The 25,051-nt window shown below is 57.3% G+C and overlaps 1 protein-coding gene across 2 annotated transcripts in view; it reads right to left on the minus strand.

Annotated features, from left to right (window-relative positions):
• The window catches only part of LOC105073208 (protein phosphatase 1 regulatory subunit 29), a 47,562-nt gene extending 22,898 nt beyond the window's left edge, over positions 1-24,664 (minus strand). For both annotated transcript variants that reach the window (XM_074375509.1, XM_074375507.1), the window contains exons 1-2: positions 24,418-24,664; positions 22,209-22,389 (exon numbers count right to left, since the gene is read on the minus strand). The gene's annotated coding sequence lies outside the window, so the exon portion shown is untranslated. The remainder of the gene's footprint in view (positions 1-22,208; positions 22,390-24,417) is intronic.
• Positions 24,665-25,051: the final 387 nt, after the last annotated feature.

Here is a 25,051-nt window from a genome sequence, read left to right on the forward strand (position 1 = left end):
GCTACAAAGCGGCCCAGGACATGCAGCTCCTCAGATACAAGACACGACTGGTGCATACAAACTCCTGGCACAGTTGTTCTGAGCACTGAGGGATAACGCCTGCAGTCTGGGGACTCCCCAAAGGCTGAGCACCAGTGTGGGTTCCGTGTCTCATTTTCTCACCAAAGTCTCAAGACAGCCCGGAGTGGCAGACAGACTCTCACACTATGGACAGAGAAACTGAGGCTCTGAGAGGGGCTGTGGGGTCCCCTAACCCCCGGCCCAACAAATACTCAGAAGGCCCTTTCTGGTCAGTGCATCGGTGGGCGCCTCCTGCTGGCTGGCAGCTTCACCTCCATCCCCTCTGAGATTCACCAGTAAGGTGTGTAGACCTGGGCCCAGGCCCGACTCTGCTTCTGGTGACTCGGTGACTTGGGCAGGGACCAGCCCTCTCTGAGCCTCAGCTTCCCCAAGACCCATCTCCTTTGCCCCATGCAGCTGCCTCTAGGAGCAAATGAGAGACCAGCCCTCCTACAAATTTAACTGTTACTCTGATACTTTCCTTGTCCGTCCTCAACCACTTCTCCGCCCGCCTTTCTAACAAGGCTATGACAGTCTTCCTCGGATGCTCTGGTGCTAAGGCCTAGCATGAACTTCATCCCCCGGATCCTAGGAATCAGGCAGTATTTTTATGCCCATTCTGCAGATGAGGACATTGAGACTTAGAGAAATTAAGTGACTTGTTCAAGATCACACAGCAAGAAATGAGAGCCCTTAGCCACACCACTGTATACGTGCCCCCGAGCATCTGTATATTCAGCAATTTGTGGCCGCTAGAGCCCTCTGGCTCACTAATGCCCACCTGCTCCCTGGTTTATCCAACCTCCCAGATGGATGCAATATTCATATTTCCATCAGCAGCAGCTCACGCACCCCTCTCCGAGGCCTTCAGGAGCCCCATTAATCATTTAGACACACCTGCATATTCATTAACTTCCGAATTAATACAGGGCCCCTTATTACTTCGGGCCTGCTGCCTGCATTAAAGACACTTCAACTTCATTCATTATTAAACTCCCCTGATAAATGAGCACATCCTTCCTTCACAGAGGGGTGCAGCAACCAGGCCCCCAAGCCAGCAGTTCTGCTCCCAGCGCCAGCTGCTGTGTGACCTTGAGCCAGGCTCTCACCCTCTCTGGACCTCCTACATGTTTATCTGGTAAAACCAGGCAAAGGACAGGCCTCTAAGCACCACCTGGGCTTGTCAAAGTCGGCCCCGTGTGATCCTTTTGCAGACTCCATCCTCCCTTCCCTGCACTTCTGTGTCTTTCTTGGAAGCACATGACCTTCTGTTCTCCATAAAACAGGAGCCAGCCCTCTCAGTAGTTTTCCTGACTCTCTCCCACCAGCAGTCTCCACTCTCCCCTGGGCCTAGGCCTGGGCTTTGCAGTCAGCATCACCTGTCCCTGAGCTAAGCTGGCATGGCAGACCACGACATGTCCCAAATCAGTGATATGTCCCAAATGACCCCCATGGCCAGCAAGGGTGGACTCCAGCTTCCACACAACAACAGTGATGACAACAGTAATCATAATGGCACGCAGCTTTTCCTGAGCACGCGTCACGCCCCAGGCCTTGTGCTAAGTCCTGTACTGTCTCATCCTTCCTAGAACCACCTCTACTTCACAGATGAGGAAACCAAAGCCAGTGAGGTCAAGGCCATCTCCCCATCTCACTTGGGGTCCTCACCATCACACATGCCACCCGGAGGCGGGACACTCGGCCACCACCTTGCTCTGGCTCCATCCTTCCTGGACTGGTTCCCCTACATGCCGATCCCTGCTTAATGGAGCTGCAGGCAACACAGAATGGACCCCTACTCCCTGGCAGACGCTCTGACCCATCTCCGTCACACTTGGCACAGAGCAGAGCCCGTGAATGAAGCGTGAGGATGCCACTGGCAGCATGGCCCCACTGGCTCTGCTGCCTTCCACCTCCGCTCCAGGGGCACCTCTGTGTGGGGCTGCTTGCTGGGCTGCAGGGCCACCCCCAGCAGCAGGCCAGGCTGCTGCCTCATACCAGTGCTTCACTCCCTGAGGCTTCACTCCCTGGCTGTGTGACTGTAGGCCCATTAGCAAACCTCTCTGTACCTCGGTCTCATTATCTGAATCACTCCTGACTCTGCCCTCTGCCTCATCCCTCATCTCCAATCCATCCTGACACCTGCCCAGGCCACACACCCGCGTGTCCAAGTGGATCTTGTCTGGATGGCAACACAGCCTCCCAGCGTCTGTAGGTGTCCCCTGGGTTCCTCCCCTAATATCCTCTGCTCAGCTTCCAGGAAGCCCCTCAAAATAGCCCATCACAGACTCACTGAGGGCCCTGCTCTTAAAGCCCTTCCAGAATTTTCCATGGCTCCAGGCTGAAGCCATAAATCCTCCTGAAGGTCAAGGCCACAGAAGGTCTGGCCCAACAACCCACTCCAGACCCTCCCTCCTGCTTTCCCCTCAAGGCAGCTCTCCTCTCTCCCGAGGTGACTCCCCTGCTCTTGTCTGACCCCGTGATGGCGTCTGTCCATCCCACACAGTCCAGCCAGTGAGCACAGTGTGTTCTCTGCCGCAGCTCCAGCCCCCGGCACAGTCAGCCCTGCAGTCCTGTGGCCTGAACAAACACCTCTGTCAAATCAAGACAGCAGACCGACGGGGCTACAGCCAGTGCCAACAGGGAACCCAGCAGACCAGGTGCGGGCCTCACCACTCCTCGTCTGCATGCAGACATGGCCCCCACTTATTAGGATGACAAAGTAAAGATCATCAGACCCATTTCTCAAGGGAAGAAAAGAGGTTCAGAAAGATAAAGTGGGCTCCCAGGTCACCACCAGTAAGCAGTGGGACTGGGACCAAGCCCCACTGCCTGGGCCCGAGTGCCGAGCACTAACTACATGCTAGAACTTAGTGATTCACACTAACTCATTCAACCCTCTCACAGCCTGGGGAGTCTGGCACAATTATTATACCCATTTGAGATATGGAGAAACTGAGGCCCAGAGCAGTGAAGCCACTTGCCCAAGGGCACACAGCTAGGAAGTGGAAGAGCCCGGGACATACCAAGTCCTAGCTGGGGGGCTATTCTGTCCCTCCAGCTCTGCTCAAATCTCCGCAGGTCTCTGCAGCCAGTGGTACCCTGAGTGAGAAGCATCCACTTTACGCCTCCCTCACCATCCAGCAAAACTGGTCTCTGCAGGGGATCACCAAGGGGTGAGGGACCCTGGGTGGGAAGGCTCATTCAGGGTTCAGGGGCGAGCAGGATGCAAGTCCCTGTCTGCTGTCACCCAGAGTATCACAAAGCCACCAGGAGGCCAGAAGAGAAGCTGATGGTTAACTGGGAGGGCTTAGCACTTCTGAGGACCTGCTGTCACCCAAGGGGGCCAGGGATCCCCAGAAGGCACTGAACCCTGCCAACCTGACATTCCACATCTAAGGAGCACATCCTGCATGCCTGGACCAGGATTCCTGGCATACAGCGGAAGAGACAAAGGTGAGCAAGGAAATCAGAGACCAGTAGGGGACCCACGCAAATGAAGACCCAGCATACATGCCCTGGGGATTTCCGCTATTTCCGGAAACCCTCCTGCAAATTACTTTATAAAATAGAGAACCAGCCTCTAATTTCTCTTATAAAGACTTTGAATTTGCAGATTGGGGTTGCTTAAAGTGCGGTAGCACTCCTGGATTCCTGGGTGCTTCCTCAGTGCACACCACTTGTGAGCGCTAAGGGTGGGGACCAAGTCGAGTCCCCTCTCTGCCACAGGGACCAGCCTGCAGAAGGTCAGTAAATTCTGGACAAGCAAACTGTTAATGCACTCATTTCCAGGCCCCAGGATCAAAACTACTGTGTGCAGGGACCCTCCATCCCAGTTTGCCTCCCTCATCCACATTCAGACCCTCTGGGGTACTTTAGAGAAGGTCAGAGCTGGCAGCCCCCTCAGCGGATTTGGGCCCTTGACATGTAACAGGTGAGGAAACTGAGGCCAGAGAGGCCAAGAGCCTTGCCCAAGGCCTTGGGGCCACATCCCTTCTCCTTCCAGGCACCCCCTTCCTGCCCAGGCCCCCCAAACACTGCTGCTCCTCCAGGCTCTGCTGTCCTTAACCCACCTACGTGTGCCCTCTCTTCCAGGGTGGCCTCAGGCATGCTCTTGATCGCCCAGATCCTGGGCCTTTGCTTGCCAGATGCCTCCACAGGTGCCCTCAGATGCCCCGGGCTCAGCTGGTCCAGGTCATCTTCTCGCCCAAGCTCCTCCTGCCCACCCCGACTGACACACGCCCCACATCTGTCCCTCTCCCTGCCACTTGCCACCAACACTGGGAACCCCTACTGGCTTCAGTTCAGACATCACCTCCTCCAGGAAGCCCTCCCTGAACCCTAGGCCTGGCTTCACCATTCCATAGCACCCCCATGCTCATCAGCTCCAAGTTGTATCCCCCGAACAGCCACCATTTCCCCTCCCCAGGGCCGAGCTGGCACCGCGTGTCCCTCCATGTCTCCAGCGCGAGCAAGAGGCCTGGCACAGAGGAGATGCCTGGGGGGCTGAGGATTAAAAAAAGCACAAGAACCACATGGCCCCCAGGAATGTCACTCCCAGCTGGCCTCCATCCCCACCCACCTGCCCAGCTCCCCACTCATTACTAGTGATGACAACAGGGCCTCCCCGTTCCTTATCCTTATTATTACGACCATTAGGGCCTCGACCAGTGCCTCGGCTCCTGCGTTCCCCGGGCCTCAGCCTGCTCAGGGCAGTGTTGTCGGGCAGGGGCAGAGAAACAGGGAAAGGGAGGGATTGTGGACGGAGTCCCTACTGGGAGCCGCACCTGGGCCAGGGGGCTGCCATAGCTGACCTTGTTGGAGGCCCAGCGACTCTTATCCGGGCACGTGGGGCCCCTGTTTACAGATGAGGAAACTGAGGCTCCAAGGGCAAGCAGCTGACCTGGAGCCTCACAGCCGGTGGGGGCTGAGCTAGGGATCAGGACCCGCCCCCGCCCTCTCTCCTTGCACCTGATCCTAAGGAGGAGCGTGAGTGTTCACCCAGTGTCCAGAGCTGGGCACGTTACAAGCATTCCAGGAGCCACAGGCACCGAGGACAAAGCACCAGTTCTGGGGTCCCGCACAACCTGGATTCAGATCCTTGCTCTGTACCCCTCGGGCAGCTTGAACAGTTTCTCTGAGCCGATTCTTCATCTGCCCCCGGGGATGGGAGGCTGCCCTGCCAGCCTGCTGGGAGTGGTAAATGAGACTGAAATGACCACAGCCAATAACTACAGAGCATCTCCCAGACTGGGCTGTAGGTGGATTAACTCACCTCAGCCTCGTAACGACCCCACAAGAGGCAGGTTCTAACCAGAGTTCCTTTAAGGACAGCGAAATGAAGGCACAGTGGACCTACCCAAAGCCATGTAGGTACACGTGGAGCTGGGCGCTGGGGCGAGGGTGATCAGCACGGGTGGGTCCTCGTTAATGACATTCCTTTCCAGCTCACACCTTCCCTTTAATCCTTCAAAGGCATCCTGAATAGACTGGTCTCTCCCACCTCCGTTGCAGCCACCTGCCGTGTCCTCTCTTCCACCTCCACAGAAACGAACCCTCTCGCCCTCTGCAGCCCTGATCAAATGCCCCCTCTTCCACTGAGCCTGCCCTGCGCTCTGCCACCCTCGTGCCCCTCCGTCGCTTGGACACTATCCATTACAGCTCCCCGGACAGGTGGAGCAGCCTCCTCAGGAGACACTCGGACGACGCTGCCTCTGCCCAACCTCCACACAGCTGCCAGGGGAAACTTACCAAAGCACAAGCAGGCTTGTGGGTCACTGCTCTGCTCAGAAGCCTCTGGTGCCTCCCTAGTCCTTATCCCTGCATTCAAGACCCATCCTGATCAGGCTTGGTCCTGTCTGCAGATCTGCCCTCCAACACCCCTCCTGTCACGAGGACGCCATTGGAACAAATGGTGCCCCACTGTGCATACACACGGAGGCACACGTGCACCCCCACTTGTGCTGGGCCCCCGCGACTCCTCCCTTACTTGGGCCTCTCCCTCTACCCGTCCTCTACCAGCACCAGCCTCCCACCCCCTCAACCCAACCCCAGAACAGCACCTCTGAGAAGTCCCCTCCCCAATTCTTCAGCTCTTTCCACTCCCTCCGTCCTGGAGGGTATCATCCACAACCCTGTTTCTAAATGCCGGGCGTGCTCCCTGCTGCTGGAAGATGCACAGTCCAGACTCCTTCTCCTGGCCTGCAGGGAGCTCACAGGTCCTGCCTTCCTCTGGGGCTCCCCGGGCTCCCCGGGCTCCCAGGCCCTAGCACAGGGCCTTTCCCCTTGAAATTCCCACGACCTGCTCTGCTCTCCTGCCCCACTCCCACCTCCTAAATGCTACTCCTTAGACGGGACTCAAAGCCGCCTCCTACAGGAAGCCCTCCAGCCCACCTGGGGCATTAGTCAGCCTAGTCTGCCTTCCCCTTGGCTATGGGGTCCCTGATGGCAGGGACTGTTCTCATTCACCCCCAAGCCCCAGCACAATGCTTGGTCCACACCAGATGCTTCAGAACTGTCTGCTGAATAAACACGTTTCCTCCCTCCTGAGCCTTCCCTGAGCTCCTGGAGACAGAGGGAACCAGTTCATTAGCCAACCACAACCAATGCAAATTCACCCCCCTCTCCCCACCTCCACCAGCCTCCAGTCGCACACCTGAGCCACCGCAGTGGCCATCACCTTCCTCTCTGCCACCACCCTCACCTGTCTGCTGACTCCATCAGGTCTGAATAAAACGTACCGCCTTCCCTGACTTCATGTCTTCACCTCTCTCCTCACTTGCTGGGGCTCCAGCCCCACGGAAGGCCACCTTGCTCCTCTTGGGTGAATGAATGAAAGAATGAGGATTTGCGGCTTCCTGACCCTCGACCCTCATCGTGCCTGCCTCCTGAGTGCAGCTCCTATGCCTCTAAAGGGCAGGACCCCATCTTTCTTCTCCTAATACCTAGCACAGAGCAGTTCAAAAGTGTCCTTGAACAAAAGAATGAATGAGTGCTGGGTACCCTGCACCCCTGCCTGGGCCTCTGTTTCCCCGTCTACAACTGCAGATCTCAGTCTCTGCCTCGTCTTCTTCGCAAGGGGATGAAAAGGTGGAGATCAAATGATAGCAGCAGCCTGGAAGTGCTTTTAAAACCACAAATCACTTCACACCTGGAAGGCGCTCTTCATTCCAAAGTGGTGGAACCGAGGCTGAGGTTAAGAAGGTCATCCACTCCCTCATTCAGTAGCTTCGCAGTGATCAGGACAGAGATGGCTCTGCCCCAGGAAGTTCACAGCTCAAAGGGAGTGGTGCAGGAGACCAGTCACTGCAGGGAGTGGTGGGGGCAGGGGGGGGGGCGGTTCCGTGGGGCTTCAAAACAAGGTGTCCAGGAAGGCCTCCTAGAGAAAGGGTCTTCTAGCTCCACTGGAAACAAAGGGACCCAAAGAGCCAGGTCAACTAGCAAAAGAGGCATGTCACCCTCACAAGCCATGTCATCTCAGATGAGCACATGTTACTTCTGTTCCCATTTTACAGATGAGGAAACTGAGGCCCAGAGAGCTGAAGCAACATGCTTCAGGTCTGCCAGCTCTTGGCAGCAAAGCTGGTGGTCTCTGGGCCTCCTGCACTTTCTGAGGCCTCTGGGGAGGCTGGAAACAGTGTCTAGAACATTCAGCCTCTGAACTAAGGGCCAAACCGCTCTGACAGCATCCAGGTCAGCTGCTCCCAACCACAGCAAGAACAGCGACAGCCGCAGCAGGCTAGCACCAAGCACACAGTGGGCCATCAGGAAACACGGCCACAGCGGGATCGGAAGAAATCACAGAAAACCACCAAAATAAACCCTCTTTACGTGAGAGCTGCTTGATATGAGCGGAGGGGCAGCTGCCCTGTGAGGCCAGTGAGGTTTCAAGTAACTACCCTGGGCCCAGGCAGCCCTCCCTTTAATGCAGGCAAATGGACGGCATAAATTTCTGCTTACTTAACTTCACAAATGTTAACAAGCTCATAAAAAATAAGTTATTCCTCAGCTCCACAACATCCTTCGTTGGTTTAATTTTGTTTTTCCTCCCTCTCCCAGCCTCCTCTACGAGAGAAAGGAAAGGCCACAGACGTTGGTGTTCCCCTGCCAAGCGGGTCTGCCCTTCCCTCCCTCCACTCTGACCCATCAGGCCAGAGGGAAAAATCCCCAGATCAGGAATCCTAAGGCCCAGGGGTGGGCCCTGTTTCCTCCTCCACTGCTGTGTGACCTTGGGCTCTGACTTAACCTCTCTGGTTTAACTGGCTCATCTACAAAGTTGGACCTGCACTTGCACCCTGCCCACCTCCGGGAGCTGTGACAATCAAACAAGATCATCTGAATGAAGTGGTGACTTTGCTCTCGGCCCAGAGCAAGCCCTCAGTAAATGCTAGTCCTTGTAATTCTGTTAAAGAGTTAAATTACCCTCGCCCCCCAGTTCATCCATTTGTACAGTTTGCCTTCAGTAGGGCAAGCTGGCAGCTCCAAAATCAGTTTTGTTGGTGGGCTCAGTGTTGATACAAATCCAGGTTTGATGCCTTGAGGCAGAGCCTGAGCAGTGATGTGACCACAGGCCCCACCGCACCCTACTGCCTTCCTCTGCCCTATGCACACTTTATGTGACCCAGCCTCTGTGGGCATCGGAGTTTGCCACCCCTAGTTTATGCCTCTCAAAAGCTTTTCCAACAGGTGATCTCATGGATTGCATGTTTAGGCCCACCTCACAGATGAGGAAACTGAGGCTCAGGCAGGAAGAACAGATACCCTCTGAGTACACTGACGGAGCCTCAAGCCCTGGATTTTACAGACCTGGCTTGTGCTACCCTCCAGCCAGCACCAGTCAGCAAGATCCAGAAAACAGGGCCATGCTAGAAAGATCAGCCCCTGCTACACCAAATACCCGGTCCAAGCCTTGATTTTCCCATCTGCAGCATGATACAGCTGAAGGACACAGTGCACAGTTCTCAGAGAGAAGACAGTGGGGCCAGGAGCCTCAGCTGCCCAGCAGTGCAGCCATGCTCATGAACTTCAACTCCCAAGAGGAAGGTGGGACCACTGTCCCCTGTCCTCCCCACAGCGCCTCTCACAGGGCACCCCCTGGCCTGCATCCAGCAGTGGCACAGAAGCAACCGGGTGCTTAGCACAGGCTAAACACCATGGTGGGGGCTTCCCATGGCTCATTAAGTGGGTGCTGTTGTGCCCACTTTTCAGACAAGGAATTGGAAGCACAGAGAAGCTAAGTAATTTGCCCAGGGCCACGCAGGAAGAGACAGAGCAGGGTGGACTGGTGGACAGAAAAATCGACAAGAATGCAGAACACAACCCGGGTTGCTGGTGTTCACTCAGCAGGTGCAGGCTCAGAGGATGTGAGGAAGAAAGTCGGGATGGGGGAGGAGGAATGGTCCAGAACCTGTGGCCAGGGGAGGCAGCCCCACATCTGCTGTCAGCAGTAGCACTAACAGCTCCCATCACCAGGCACTGGCCTCTGCAGTTCCATATGCCGAAGGCTAGTCTCTAAGGTACCCCAAGTTCACGTCCATCCTTCATCTCTCACTAGTCTCAGATCCCCCCAGGCTGCCCTTCCCAGGCTGGCCCAGTCATAGCTTGGTTCCCAGCGGCTCAGGGCCTTGTCCAAGCTCCCACCAAGCCAAGAGTGGCCGAGCAGGGACTCGAACCCAGCTCTTAGATATCCCTACCCTCGCCCTCCTCGATTTTGGAAGAGTCTCCAAAGGCACCAACAGCTGCTGCTGGGGAAAAGGGATGGGCCAGGGCCTTGAGGGGCGGGGCCCTGAGAGGCAGGGGCCAGCCTGGCAGGTGGGGGCCAACCTGAGAGAGAGAGAGGACTGGATCCTGGTTGCGCTGGCAACAGGACTAATTAATTCCAACTCTGGCTCCATCTGTGCCTTGGCTGGATGGGTAGTTTGGGCTCGCGGGTGTTTGTTTTGAAAGAAGGGGAGAGAAGCAGGATCAGCTGGGAGGCTGTGGTCTAGGGGCTGGAGAGGGGCTGACACACTCACCAACGTTCACACATAGCATCTCCACCGTCTACAGGAAGAGACAGGCCCTGGCCCCCGGAGACAATCTCAGACCTCCTCTCCCAAGGAGGCAGCAGCTCATCCCAGCCCAAACACCACCTGGCACAGACAGCAGAGAGCAGTGACTGCGGTGTGAGCACACGTGCACACACACATGTGCACAGACGGGGGGAGAACACAGACTGCACAGTGAGAGACTTGGGTTCAGGTGCCAGCTCAGCTTTCTGAGTGTCAGCTTCCCCATCTGCAAAATGGGCAACACTGCTCCCCTCAAAGGGCATTTAGGAGAATTAGAAGGATGTCCCCAGTGCAGGGACACCTGAGTGGCCTCATTTATCCTGGGGTCAGGGAAGGTTTAGCTGAGGGTGATCCTGGCGATCAAACTGCCTATGCAGTACCCAGAGGGTGGCACTTTTGAGAGACTGGAATGAGGCCAGGAGACACGATCATGGCATTTGAGAGGGGAAGGGAGATGGAGAGGGAGCCCAGAGGCAGGAAGCCTGTGGCTGGGTTAAGTCCAGCAGGTCTCAGAAGCCAGGATAAGAATCCTGGATTTTAGCCCAAGGACAGTGGGGAACCAGTGACATGCTTCGGAGCCCAGGCCAACAGAAGGGAACAGAATGAACTGGAGAGGGTAAGAGCTGGCATTTGAGGAGGCTTCCGCAATGGTCCAGGCCCATGACGGTGGCTTGATGCAAGTGAGGGCAGCGGGGTGGGCAGGCGATGGGACCATCTGAGAGCAGGACTTGGGGACCTACAGGATAAGGATAGGAGGACAGGGGTGGAGTTCAGGGATGACTCCTAGGGTCCAGGTGGGTGGCTGAACAACGGTGGTGCCCATCCTGGAACAGGGAGCCTCAGAGAAGGAGCAAATGGACCAGGATGCAGGAGAAAGTTAGAGTCCTGCATTGGACAAGTTGAGTTTTAGGGGCCAGAGGGACACCCCAAAAGACATGTCCAGTCAGCAGGTAGCCACACCCGATGCTCAACAGCCAGAAGCAGGAACAGCAGAGGAAGGAGACTTGGGCATCCCCTGCACACAGCTGTTAAGAGGAGCCAGGTAAGTGGAGGCACCGCCCAAATAGCAGGGGCTGAGGACCAGGCCAGAGGGAGCATCTCTCAGTCACAGGCTGGCTGGGAGTGGACGCCGATGCTCAGGAGCCTGCCACATGGCAGCACCTGGAGCCAGGCCACCTGGGTTCAAATCCCGGCCCCTTCGTCTCACCAGCTGTGAGATCCTGGGCAAGTCATTTCACCTCTCTCAGCCTCAACTTTTCCATCTGTAAAATGGAAATAAAAGCAATACCTACCCCATAGGGTATTATGAGGAGGGCTGATCCCCTGAAGCCCTAGGCTGAGCCCCAGAGAAACAGGATCTCCAAGAACTGGCCCTTGCAGGGAGGGTGGAGGCCACTAACCTTTGCTGAGCACCTGCCATGCTCCAGGTACCTCACAGGGACTACAGACCATGTGGATCAGTGGCCAAGGGGTAAGAGCCTGGAGTCAGAGGGCTCCTGGGTAAATCCTACATCCACTACTTACTAACTGGGTCCAAGGGAGGCCCCTTACCCCCTGAACCTTGCCTTCTGTGAATGTGAAATGGGATAATAAGGGTGTCTACCCATGGCTCCTGGGATTGTTCTGAGCATGAAATATGAATCTGTGAAAAGCATCTGTCACCTGCCTGACACACAGTAAGCACCAAACAAATCATCACTGTTGTCATTATTACAGTTGTTCCTGCCCCTCCTGATAAGCCGAGAAGGTAGATGGACTGACCCCCATGAAACCAACAAGGACAAAGGCCTTACCCATCCTAATGTCCAGGACCTGGGCTGGTCACCATCTGGTCACAGGATCCCCTCTCCCCCAGCCCAAATGGTCCCTCAGCCCAGAGCAGGGCCACATGAGACCACCTGGGTCTGAATCTTGCCCTGGCCACTCTGAGCTGTGTGACCTCGGACTTGTCACTTCATATCTCTGAGCCTTAGATTCTTCCCCCAGGAAATGGGTGTCCCAGACCAGCACCATCAAATGAGGACTGAACAATGCAATATATAGAAGACATCCAGCCAAGGGAATGCACACAGTAGGTGCTCAATAAATGACAGCAGTTATGATGAGTGGCCGGAAGTGAAGACCTGAAGGAATGAATAAATGGAGATGGGCACCCACAGTGGGGTCCCAGGTGTGATGCCCTCCCAGAGCCACGCAAAGACACCTCCAGAGGGCAGCAGCCTAGGGGTCCACTAGACGATGCACCTGCCCTGTGATTCCTCCACTAGGGCTCCCCTGACCATGCCCCCAATCTATGCCCACCCCTACCCCTGCCACCCCCTGCAGCGAGCACACCGCCACACACGCCCCCACCCAGCCCCGTGACCAAACCAGCAGCCCCTCCCCCTCCCCCGCTCTGCATCTGCTCAATTAGGGAAACTGGGGAGTGAGGAAAACAAAGACTTAATTTCTGAGCTAATCAGCCTGCCTCATACTAATTACCATCCTCCCGGGCATTAGGGCAGACTTCCTGGGGGAGGCAGAGAGGGAGCCTGGTCCCCAGGAATGACACCCCCTCCCCCAAAACCTGAGACAGCCCAGTGATGGGGGGCGGGGGGACCAGGAGGCTGGGGCAGGTGGGCCTTCAGGGTGCGGCCCCGGAAGCAGGGGACACAGTGAACCCACTGGGCACACAGCAGGGTATGTGCCTGGGGAAGATGTCACCTGAGCGGTCTGCACCCTCCCCCAGGACCCCTGCCCCTTCCTGGGGGCAGCCTCAGGCTGCGGGGGAGGCCCCAGAGCAGGTGTCCCAGTAGGTGTCCAGCCCACAGCCTTGGAGAGAGATGGACAGATGGACACTTTGAAGCTTGAAAATTGAGTAACGGTCAGAGTGAAGTTTCTGAATCATGGCAGAGTGTGCATTTGTGTATGCGTGCATGTGTGCTGCATACGTACACGGGTACACAAACCAGAGGGCTCAGGACTGGGAGCCGGGAGACCTGGGTTCAGTTCCCAGCTCGGCGCCAGACAGCTCTCCACCCCTCTGAAATTCAGACTTTACCACAACAGAGTTGAAGGGGATGATTTCTAAGATCACTCATTTTTCCACAAATGTTTATTAAGTACCTCCTATGCCACACCAGGCTCTGCTGGGCAGGCAGGATCAGCTATAAATGGACGGACGAGGTCCTGGTCCTCATGGCTTCCCCTGGGGTGGATGAGCCGGGGAGTCCCATGTAAACTGGTCACCAGAACATGGGACAGAGAAAAACGCCCTGCAGGGTATGGACCACGTAGGATGGGGTCCAGTATGGCCGGAACAGGGCTACTGTAGGCAGGGCTGTCACTGCATTTTTTAGAAAAGATTCCACTCAGCAATAAAACTTCAGATAATGCAAACTCACTGTGGGCCCCAGGATAAATCCCTTCCCCATTCTGGGCCTCAGGTTCCCATTCATAACAATGAGGGAGGATGCTGGCATTGTGCCTCCATCGTGGGTGTGTCTTGTGTCCCAGCCCCAGGCCCGGCTGCATGGTGGAGGCACCAGATGGACAGATGGGCACTGGATGATGAGAGGGGCTGGCAGTACATCCCCTGGACACCCCCTCTCCTAATCACAGGCTCCCAAGGGTACACACTCCCTGCAGCTGGCACGGGGCACCACCCTTAAGCTGCCCCTCTCTCACCCTGTCATGGAGCCATCATGGTTGCCCCTCACAATGTGCTGAATCCCTACTGTGTGCTGGTGCCCCACAATACCGCACTGCACGAATTGCCCGTAACAACTCTGCTCCATAGTACTGTTACCCTATTTTACATACAGGGAAACTGAGGCTCCGCTAGGTCAAGTGACTTGCTCAGTAAGTGATAACCCAGGGGCTCAAATCCAGCCTGATCCCAAGCGGCCACACCTACTGTGTGCCAAGACCAACTTCCTGGACCACCGTCAAGGCTCAGACCAGGGAACTGGGCTGGCTCAGGCCCGGCTCAAGCACCACTCTCCACAGACTACCGAGGGCGTGCAACACAGCAAGCTGGTCAGGACAGCGCAGGGAGCCAAATGGCCCAGGTTCAAATCCCGGTCTCACCACTCACTGTGCGACCATGGGCAGGCTCCTTAACCTCTCAGCACCCTGGTTTCCCCATCTGTAAAATGGGCATAATAATATCTTGTTGGCTTATTGTGAGGATTTAATTTCTGTAGGGCTCTGAGAACAGAGCCCAGCACGTGGTAAGTGTTATATAGGTGTTGTTATATAAAAGGACTAAGTGGCTCCCTTTGATTCATGGGCGGGCTGAGAACTGGGTCCCACAGAGGGTCAGGGGCAGAGCTGACACTCAAACCCTGGGCCCAGGGCTCTCTGCCCAGTGCTCTCTCCCAACAGCACCGAGATATCTCTAGCACAGCTAAGAGAACAAAGACGTCCTAGGACTGACCCAGACTCAGGCCCCAGGGTGTGAAGAGAGACTGAGGTGAGAATGCAGGCCGGGGGCCAGGCCTCCTGACCCCTGCCCCATCCAGAATGGGGGGGTCCAGCCTCAAGCCCGCGGCCCACAGCTGCCAGGGAAGCCCAGCCGTCCGCACTCAGCCCCGGCAGCAGACCACCCCACAAACGAGCCCACCCAGGTCACAGGGCAGCCCGTCGGATGGGAGGTGTGAGGATCTGATATCGTGCGCTATTGGTGGAAGTGGAAAGACTGTGACCAACCCAGGCATCCACAACAGGGACACAGCTGTGCGAGGACCCCACGCCAAGGTGATCAGGACTGGGCCCCGTTGGGCCCGAGGGGAGATGTCTGGAATGTGGAGTCAGGATCTCCAGGGTAGAGGCAGCAAGGTAAATCCCATGGGGAAAAACAGACAGCGTACAGGTGTCTGCAGGTGTCCGGAAACCTGGGGAAGGGTCCTCAGAGATGGGGAGGGGACAGAGAGCCTATGTCAGGCCCCTAGTTAGAAAGGAGTTGGAAACACTCTCACTCTCCTTTATGTGCACACGCTCCAACACACAACAAACACACAAAACCACCTGGGGCACATGTGCTCACACCCACGCACGCCCATCTTTAGTCCATCCACCTCCCTCAGGAGGCCGAGGGAGGAACATGAAGTCTCGGCAAACAGACAGGGCCAGGCTGTTTATGGGGGTGGTTCAGGCCAGAGTTGGGGCAGGTGGAGACAGAGAGGGACACATAGACAGAATGAGAGGCAGAGCTAAGAAAGCCCAGCCAGGCCCTGAGTGACCCTGCCCAGGACCAGCCACTTCAGCCTGGCCCAGGGGCTATGAAAAGTGAAAGTACAAGTTAGAAGCTGCCAGACCAGAGTCTACTTCGGGGCACACTCAGTCACCCTCAGTGCCATGTGACCCTGGGCTGGCGCCTCTCTGGGCATCAGACTCCCACGAGTGCACGAGCAGGTGCAGACCCTGCTGGCTGGGACCCTCCATCACTCTGGGGTCCTAACTCTCCATCAAAGCCCAGCTCCCATCCTTCCCCGGGTCCCTCAGTGTCTGCAGCTGCCCTGGAGGCCCAGCTGGCCCCTGAGGACAGTCTCCACCCCAAGCTCCCTGCTGCTGAACCCAGGACAGAGCTTCTGGGTCAGCTGTCATCTCAGCCAAGCTGGGAACTCCGTTCCCAAAGCCCCTTCCCTGGCAGCAACCTCAGCACCAAATCAGAGACGGGAAGAGCGGGGCGGTAGCTGGAGACAGTAGGTACCAACAGGCGTCTGTACAGGTGCGATGGATGCTGCCTTCCTGCATCATCTCACTTAATCCTCATGACAGCCCTCGATCCCATTTTATAGACGAAAACAGAGGTTCAGAGAATGACCTGCCCAGAGCCAGGCAGCCAGCCAGCGGATGAATGAGCTGGGATGGAACCCACGCTGCCTACTCTGAAACTCATTAGCTCCTTCCACAGCATCTTGTTCAGCTGGCATTGGCGAGAGTGGGAGGAGCCCCATATTTCCGGACCCGGCACTCTGGGATTCCACAGGCCACGGCTGATCCCCAACAGCCTGAAAGGTGGTGGCTGGAATGGCCATGAAGCCCTGCCTACCTGCTCCCACCACCAGGAAACCCAGCATGTAGAGTTAGCATTTACTGAGTACTCACTGTATGTCAAGCATAGTGCTCAGTACTTTAGAGTAGCAGCCTTATGAGGTGGGTACTATTTTTATTCCCATTCTACAGATAAGGATACTGAGGCACTTATTATGGGTGGAATCAGGAGTTGAACTCAGGCCTGCACCCGCATGCTTGACCACTGTGTCACCCCCTTACAGCTCCAGGACCTTCTCCACTCCAACCTGCTGTCCCCAAGCCTGCATCCCAGGGTGTCTGGCAGAGGCAGGAAAGGCCTTTCTCCCCCAAGTTCTGCCTAGCTCAAGAGCCCCTGAGCCACCATCGTCTGGGGTACCTGCTCTTCTCTGTCGACCCCTGTCTGTGGCACCTCCTAGGATGCTCAGGGTCCTTGGCCAGCCCCCATCTCCGCCCTTGAGGCCCAAAAAGAGTATGGGACTAGCCAGGGTCACACAGCAAGTTGGAGGCAGGAAGGAGCCCTATGGCCCTTGTTTCCACCCACAGCCCAGCACCAATAATGCCCTCCCTCCTGTGCCTGTAAAGATGGAAGCTGAGTTGGTTGAGCTGTGACCCAGGGTGGAGGCAGGGGGTGGGAAATGGGTTTTCGACAGCTTCTAGAACCCCTCAGGCCTAACCAACCATGCAGCCCCAACAGTCCTGTGGGCCTACTGTGTACAGGTACTCCTCCCTCCAACCCTATCTCATCCCATCCCCTCCAGGAGCCCGGCAGTGTCCCCATTACGCAGATGAGCAAACTGAGACTCAGGTGCACATGACTTCTCAGAATCAGGATCTAACCCACTGTGCCTTGCTTCCAACAACAGAACAGGCCTTCCTGGAGGCCCTGCCCTGAATCCAACCCCTTCCCAGTCCTCAGGGATTGCTTCCTCCAGGAAGTCTTCCCAGAACTCAGGGAGCCTCCATTCAGTGGGACCATCCTCTCCTCCTCCACTCAAAAACCAAACTGAGCGCAAAACACTCACAGTGCCTCCGCTCTCAGACTGGGGCTCCTGGGAGTTGGGACTCTATCCCCTCTCAGACAGGAGGCTGCCTGGAGTCAGGGCTGTGTCTCCCTCACGAGGTTCCTGATGGCACAGCCTCTCCCTGTACTCCCTAAGACCTGGGGCTCCCTGAGGACAGGGCTACCACACTCTCCTTCCTTCAGACCAGGAATCATGAGAGCGGGACTCCCACCTTCCTCCTCCTGCACCCCCATCTACACAGCCACCCCACCCAGGGTACCAGACTCTGCCCCCAGCAGGACCCCCAGCCACACCCCAGCCCCCTCCTCTCACTCCCTCCTGGCCCTCCTCCAGGCCTGGCCTGTACCAGGCAGGCTACCCCCGCCTCGGCCCTATCCATGAATCCCACCTCTGTTGGGCACCACAGACCCCCCTTTCTCCTCCCCAAACAAATGGGGTCTTGAGTGAGACACTGGGACAACCACACACAACACCAGATCTATTCTCGGGGCCAGCGAGGCTGCCAGCAGTGTGGGGGAGTCAGGGAGCCAGGCTGGCAGGAGCAGTCTGTCCATCCAAAACCCCTTAAGGTCCAGCCTCTAAAATTGGGCCACTCTAAGCCCCAACCTGGCAGGGCTGGGACCACGAGCCCACTCCCCAGGTAACCCCAGAGGAAACCCATCCTAGACATATTACTCTCTCCCCTCTCCCAACACAGTACAGACAGGAGACTCTGAGCCTAGGTCCAAATCCTGCTCTGTGCCCTACAGAGAAATTTCCCAAACTTGAGTTCGGTCATTTGTAAAATGGGCACAACAATCCTACTCTGCATAGTCTGCTACAGCTGGAAAAGGGGCTATAAACAGGAATGTCCTTGGCACATATAGTAGGTGCTCAGTTAAAACCTCCTCTCTCCTCCCTCTTTGACTTTCTCTCTTTTTTTTAAGGGAGGGTGGGGTTGGGGTGGGACAAGAGAGCCCAGGCTGGTAAAGCAGAAAATGATGTGTCCCAAGCACTTAAAATGTCCCCTCTTTAGAAGTCAAAATCTCAGATCCCTCAGGGCTGGCAGTGAGGCCTCCCAGGACTGAGGTGATTCAGCAGAGCCTGCTTTTCCATCCTGGGGAGGGGACCTTGGAGTCCAGGATGCAAATCAAATCTCAAAGCCCACTGCCTCCCAGAAGCCAGCCGAGATAAGCTAAGATAGTACCTCCATTTTACAGACAAGTAAACTGAGACACAGAGTGGTTAAGTAATTTGCCTAAGGCCACACAGCTAGGGAGCAGTAGAGCTGATTTCTTTTGACAGTTCTGGCTGCTACTGAAAGCTTTTCCTTATGGCAGGAGTCTTCCCTATTTAAAAGCCTCTCTGTGATTTTGCCTCTGTGTTCAGAGTAAAGTTTAAACTCTCTGGCCTAAAATGCAAAGCTCCCCAGCACGGCGGTGTAGTGCAGCAGAAAAAGCACTTGACCCTGAGTGCGCCCAGCCTGGAATCAAGGGCCAGGTCTGCCACCTACTTCCAGCTGCATGTCCACAGGCAATTTACCAGGCCTCCCTAGTCCCACTGTCCTCGGACGTAAGAGGGGAATGATGAAACTGACCTCCCAGGGGAGCTGGCAGGGTCACCCATGCTTTTGCCATATATTTACTGAACATCTACTATGTGCCAGGCCCTGTTCAAGGCCCTCAGGATAGAGCAGGGAACAAGCTCCTGCCTGCATGGAACTGATACTCTCCAATGGTGGGAGTGGGGATAATAAACAAGCAAATAAACAAATTTGCGTTAGCAGTGTTAGACAGTGAAGAACCAGAGCAATGAACAGAGTGATCAGGGAGGGCCTCCTTGAAGAGGTGACAATAAGCCGGCACAGGAGACAGCCACACAACAAGTCCAGGTAGCAGCCATGGGCACAGAAGGAACAGCCACTCCTGTAGAAACAAGAGCAGGGACAAAGGCCAGGGAATTAAGTGAGACCTGGAGCGTGTGGGAACATGCGGGCCGTGCGGCAGATAATCGGCAAAGAGCAGGTGTTGGTATTACTGCAATAAGCCCCTTAAGCTCCTTGCATCTTGCTTTCCTCTTCTGGAAAATGGGATGCTGTGCAGATTTAAGGGAATCTGAGGTCTCTTTGAATTCATTTAAAGTAACCCCTGTTCTATTATCCCTCCCATTTTTCAGGGTGGGGGAACTGAGGCTCCCAAGATCCCACAGCCCATAAATGGCAACACCTAGGACATGAACCTGGGTCTTGTAATTCCAAGCTCTATACCCCTGCCAGCCTTCTGCGATCTCGCCGTATACAGAGCGCTCAACACCTCTCATCCACTCCATCCCAAGACAGCTCTGACTGTGAAAAAGTCTCTTGTTGTGATGAACTGAGGTCTGTGCATGGTTGGTCCCACTGCTGCCATTTGGGGCCACCCAGGACAGCTCTTTCCCCTCTTCCCCAGATCAACCTAAAACGTGAAGAAGGCTGACAGGTTAGAAGGAGCAGCTGCCACTTCAGGAAACACCTCCCAGGTACCAGGTCCTGTGCTTTAACTTCATTCCCCTGCCCCATATCGGCAAGGTGAATCCTCATCATACCCATTACGTGGATGAAGAAACTGAGGCCTAGAAAGGCAGAGAAATGTTCTCAGGGCCACCCACCTAGAAAGTGGCAAAGCCAGGATCTGAACTCAGAGCTCTGTCACTCAAAAGGCAGCCATCCTGCCTGTCACTCCCCAAATCCTTCAAATGTCCCTCTTTGAATATCCTTTTCAGTCCCTTGCCTGGCCTGTCCCCTGGTGCCAAGAAGGTTGACAGGACAGACTTCCTGCTACTCCCAGGGTCCCACCAGCCACTTGCCTGACACGCTGTGCCCTAGGCCAGGGCTGGCTGAGCTGGCTCAGAACACGGGACCCTGGGGAGGAAGCCTGGAGGCCGGGGTCTCAGGCAACAGCTGAGCGGGACAAGGCCCATCTGATTCAAGTGCACAAATGGGCCCCGGGAGTAAGCGGGCAGGAGCACCGGACAGGGAGCCGGCCCCACCTGGTTCTGTCCTGCCTCAACAACCAAGCTGCTGTGTGGTCACTGGGAGGCCCTCCTCCACTCCAGGCCCCCCACTTCCTGCTTCCACAACATCAGCCCAGTACCTCCAGGCTCAAGGATCCCACAGAAGGACACCACAAGGCCGATCTCTGGTGAGAAGGCACCCTGTCTGCCCCAGGCATGTCAGAAAATCATTCTAAAATCATTCTTAAAGGAATTGTGATGATGGTGGTGGTTACCACTTACTGAGAGTCTGTGTCCCAGGAGCCAGGGCATCCCATACATTATCCCAAGTGACAGAAACTCTGAGAGGCATGTACATCGTCTCCATTTTACAGAAGGGAAAACTGAGGCACAGAACCATATAGCTGTAAGTGACAGAGTCAGGATTCAAACCCAGAACTCGGTGCTCTTCCATGCCGGTTCCTCCTGTTATTAAAATGAAACGTGTGCTTGGGGAGAATACCTGGGGACTGGGGGAAGAGCGACAGCTCTGAGTCGGGTGGTCGTGGCGGGGGGAGGGGGTCAGGCTCCAAGGGGAGGAGTTAGGCCTGTGAGTTGGACATTTGGGGAGGCAGGTGCCCGGGGTCAAATCCTAGTCCCAGCAAGCGCATGCTATGTGACCTTGGGCAAGTCACTTTCCTTTTCTGATACCTCAAAGGCAGGTATTGAGGCCGGGCTTCCAGGAGCTCAGCAAACATGGAAGGATGGGGACAAAGCCATTTGGGGACAAGGAGGGAGCATGCATCCAGATAGGGGACTTGTATGCTCCAAGGCCCTGAGGAGGGAGGGCGCACAAAGCAGAGGCAGGAGAGCTTGGTCACAGAAGCGGAAGGGAAGGACAGGTACGAGAAACCATGAGAGGAGCGATGCCAGTGGTAGAGCAGGGGCTCCGGTCTGGCCTGGACGGGGCAGGATGAGCAACGGAAGTGGGGAGCACAGCTCAGACCCACCCAGTGTGCCTCAACACTCCTCCAAAAAACCCTGCTTCAGCTGTGCCAGCAACACCAAATCCACGGCAACAGCCCCTCCCCCCTCACTCTCCCACCGTCCTCCACGGAGCACCCACCACCCCCACTGTCCCCACACAAGCCCCCTCCAGAGCACCCAGCAGCAGCCCTTCCATGGGGAACCCTGACACCTTGGCAGTCACGGCCCCTCCACGTGGGGACCACCACATCTTAGAGACGGCATCTCCCTCTCCTTAGCAACCACCAACCCCAAGCCCAGACAGCCAGCCTCCTCCCTCTGTCTCCTCCTCTCTCCATGGAGACCACAATGCCACAGAGGCGGCTCCCTCGCCACGGCAACCACCGTCACTCAGCGCCCCGCCTGGACAGCTCCCTCCACGTGGCCACCACCAACACAGCCACGGTGACAGGGACAGCCTTGGCTTCTCCTCTCCAGGGCAGCCACCGGCCCTAGTCGGGACATAACAGCTCCTGCCAGCCGGCTGGCCTGCCTGCCCGCGGCCTCCTACTGTCAGACTGCCTTCCTGCCTCCTGCAAAACTTAGTGACACTGGATCAGGCCTGGTATTGACTCTGCTGGTGCTTCCCTGCCCCCAGCTCACTCCCAGCCCCGCAGTCTGCCCTGCTCTACATGGAAAGGCCCCCATTCAAGGAGGAAGAGGCCAGGTTCTCCCAGGACATCCCCTGGAAGCTGGCTCCCCACCACCCACCCCCCGCCAGGGCACAGATGCTCCCTGCCCTGCTGGGGTACAGGCAGGCCTGGTTCAGTCTCTCAGCTGGACGAAGGGGTAGGAGTGGGGTCTCTGAGCCAGCAGGGGCTTTCTCCCCACCCTCCCCAGTGGACCTGTCCCAGCTCCCAAAGGCCCACCTCTCTGCCAGCTGCCTCACAGGCCCCGTGGAAGGGGAGCCAAGGAGGAGGAGAGCGGAGGTGCCTGCAGCTGGGGGCAGGGGCCAGGCAAGGCAGGAAGGGACGAATAGGAGGCAGAGGCTGGGCTACATCATGGGTTTTCAAGGCCAGGTCATGTGAGCCCTGCTCACATCCAGCCACGCACTCACACACAGTCAGAAGGACCCTGTCCTTACCAGATGTCTGCGGGCAGAGGGAGCCCCTCTGGCCAGCGAAGCTCTGTCCCTGGCCTGGTCTCAGGGAGGTCCCCGCAGTAGCAGAGGCGGTGGTGGCAGTGGCGGCGGCAGCGGCGGTAGCAATGGGGTCTCAGGTCCTGGCCCAGCTCAGGCGGCAGCAGCTCCTCACCCAAGTGCTCTCCTGCTGTGAGGAGGAGGCAAGGGAGAGAGAGGGGAGGGAGGGAGAAGAGAGGAGGAGAGGAGGAGAGGGAGGGGGACAGCAGGAGGGAGGGAGGAGGGAAAAATGCTGAAGTCTTGAAGGGTACACTCACTTCTTTCTTAGGTTTCCCATGGCAACCGAATATACCACAAATGAATATCAGTGTGAGAGAGAGGGGGGGAGGCAGAGGGAGGGGAGGACTGGAGGGAGATGGAGGCAGAGATGGAGAGAGATAGAGGCAAGGCAGAGAGATGGGGGGCATGAGGGCAGGGAGATGGGGGACATGAGGGCAGGGAGATGGGGGAGATGGAGGCAGAGAGATGGGGGACGTGAGGGCAGGGAGATGGGGGACATGAGGGCAGGGAGATGGGGGACATGAGGGTAGGGAGATGGGGGAGATGGAGGCAGAGAGATGGAGATAGAAAGATGATGGGGCAAGAGAGATGGAGGGAAGGGGCCTCAAACCCAGATGGAGGGTTGGGGGCTCCCCACCCTGTCACACAGGGTTAAGGGGGTGAGGAGGGGAGGGGCCAGGGGCCACAGTGCATCTTTCAATCCCTCCATGGCCCCTGGGCAGGAGGAGCAAGAAACAGATGGGGAGATTTTCTAGGAGCTGAAGGGCCCCCACTCCCACCAACTCTACCCGACCCCATCACTCCTTCCTGGGGTCCACAGCCTGGAGGTTAATCCCAAGTCACAATCCGAGCCCCACATCTCACTCACAGTCATGGACACACAGCCAGGTGAGGATGCCCACCCACACCCTTGCACTGACCTGACGCCCGGCTCCTCCAACACACATACACCCTTCCCCACGCTCATGCCAACCACTCTGCCCTCATGTTGGTCACCCCAACACCAACTCGGCCCACCCCCTTCTAAAGCTGGGCCCCATCCGTTCTGCTGCAGGGAACCAGCAACTCCTCTCCCCAACCCCAGCCGGTCTCTTATTCAAAACTTGCAAGGACTGGCACCCACCCCTGTGGCCCCCAGCCTGCTCCACCTCTAACTCTACCTCAACCTCACCGCCCACCACATGTGCACCCACATCCTTAGAGCAATGTACCTGCCTGACCTCCACCTGCACACACACACATACTCCCAGACAGATGTGCCTCGGCCGAATCTGCCCTCCATCTGTGCGCACACGTGCACACGCATACACTCATCCCCTTCCCTCGGAGGCCCCTCTCTCCGTCTGGCCCTGCATCCCCATCGGCCCAGATGGCACTCTTGGCCCTCCTCCGCAGGCAGGGGCTCACACCTCGGCCCCCCCCAACACAGCCATTCACAAACATATGTAGACCCACCACGTGCTGGCAGCCAGTGGCAGCGACGATGGAACAGAAACACACACTTGGCCCCCTGCGCTGCCTCAGATCCATCACCCCCACCCAGAGGCAGAGGAAGAGGAACCAGCCAGTGTGCTCCAGGAAAGAGCTCTCCAGCCCAGGTCCTGAGGGATATCGTCCCCCTAGCTACATGACTCACCTTTGACCCTGAGCTCACTGGCTCTGGGCTGCACACTCACCCTCACACACCAGTACCCACTGAGCACACCTAGACAGCAACCAACACATCAGAATTTCATACTCCCGCAGACACACGTGGGCACACAGACCCAGATGCAACGTAGAAGCTGCCCAGAGACCCCATACCCGGCGGTGCCTGCCCCAACATGCAGGCTGGAGCATGTGCCAACATGCCTGGGGACACTACACAGGCACATGTCAACACATCCACAGAAACACACCAGCGCCACTCACTGTGGACCAGCCCCCAATACACACATACAGTTTTCACCATATACACCCAGACAAACATGCACATGGACACAGGGGCCCCTGCACAGATTCACAGACCAACACATAAATGCCCCAGGCATGCTCACACAGTGGGGGCCACTCCGGACACACAGCCCTGCTCCGCACACACATGGCCACGCCTGCACACCGGTCCAGCTCTCCCAGGGCAGTTGCCGGCGGAGCCCCCCATCCCGTCCACACCCACCTGACATACACACACACCCTTGCCAACAACTTGGCAGGTCTTCGCTCCGGTCGCCCCCTCCGACCCCTTTCCCCGGGCGCGGGCGGGTTTACGATCCAGCGCACGGCTCCGAGCCCAGAGGCCGTGAAATTGGCCGCGAGCGCCAGGGGATGCGACTGCAAATTCTAAGCACAGGGAAGTAAGGCGGAAACCCGGCCGCGCCGGCCGCGCGGCGCGGGGGCACCGGAGAGTGGCGGGAGGCCGGGCTGGGACCCCCGCGGGGCCGCGCGGGCGGGGAGCGGGGCGGGGCGGGCGGCCCCGTGCTGGGGCTCTGCGCGCGCTCCCGCCCCCGCCGCGCCTCCTCCCCCGCGGTGGCTGCCCACCCCGCCCGCCCCCTGCTCCGCGCCGCCGCCGCCGCCGCCGCCGCCGCGCACATGCCTAGCCGGGGGCTGCGCCCGGGCGCCCCGCGTCGGCCAGTCCCTGACGCGCACTGGGGAGGACACACCCGCCGCCCACCAGACCCGGACCTGCCTCGGTCAGAGCGCCCACCGGATGAGCGGCCTCGGGCCACCGCTACGCGACTCTGCGTCGCCGCCGCCGCCGCCTCCGGGACGCCTTCCTGGCTCTCCAACGTCCTCCAGGCTTCTCTGCTCCC

Source organism: Camelus bactrianus, chromosome 12, assembly GCF_048773025.1.
Source record: "Camelus bactrianus isolate YW-2024 breed Bactrian camel chromosome 12, ASM4877302v1, whole genome shotgun sequence".
Classification (NCBI taxonomy): Eukaryota; Metazoa; Chordata; class Mammalia; order Artiodactyla; family Camelidae; genus Camelus; species Camelus bactrianus.